Source organism: Pteropus vampyrus, unplaced genomic scaffold, assembly GCF_000151845.1.
Source record: "Pteropus vampyrus isolate Shadow unplaced genomic scaffold, Pvam_2.0 Scaffold209, whole genome shotgun sequence".
NCBI classification, from domain to species: domain Eukaryota; kingdom Metazoa; phylum Chordata; class Mammalia; order Chiroptera; family Pteropodidae; genus Pteropus; species Pteropus vampyrus.
In genome coordinates, this window is record NW_011888990.1 from 1313825 (window position 1) to 1314618 (window position 794).

Below are 794 nucleotides of genomic sequence, written 5' to 3' on the forward strand. Positions count from 1 at the left end.
TCTTCAGATGTCAGTAGCAGCGGCTCTTGAGAGGCTCCAGAGAAGTCTAGAAGGTTCCCGAACCTGAAGACTACACCAAGAGCTCTTTGAATGGTGACCGGGTGGTGGTCGGCGATGCTTTCCTCCCCCATCACTCGGTGCCTTGGGCCTGGAGAGGTTAAGTACTTTGAACTGGCGGTGAATTTTTAAAAGTGAAGGGTGAACCAGGGTTTAGGAATTCACCGGTGACCTGGGGGAAAGGCAGCGAAGCGATCAGGAGCCAGGAAGGGGAGTGGCGTGAGCACGCCTGGAGTCGGACTCACGGACTCACGTCCCAGAGGTTAAAGAGGTAACGAGTAACAAAGGGCGAGCGACGTTTCTGGTTTAGCTGAGACCCGCCCTCCCTCAAAACTGGTGCTTACTAGGGAAGGCATAGAAACTCTCTTATGTATTGTATTGCCACAGCTTAAACAGTATGGTTATGTGACAGAGTGGCCTTTTAAAAAGACACCGAAAGCGTTAAAACGCATGATCGACCAGAGCACGTACACTACACTAGTTTCAGAGGGATTCTTTCTGTACGAGATGTGACCATTTTCCTTATTTGATTTGGTTTTAGGTGGACCGTTTGATTTGATGTCACGAAGAATAATTGCCGCAGGCAGTAAAACCCTAGCAGAAAGGATAGCCAAAGAAATTCAGATAGTACCTTTTCAAAGAGACGATGACAATTAATCACGACAGGCTGGCTCGCATAGGCATCACAGATTCGCTGACATATGATGGCATTCAGGATGTAGGATGCCCGTTTCGGT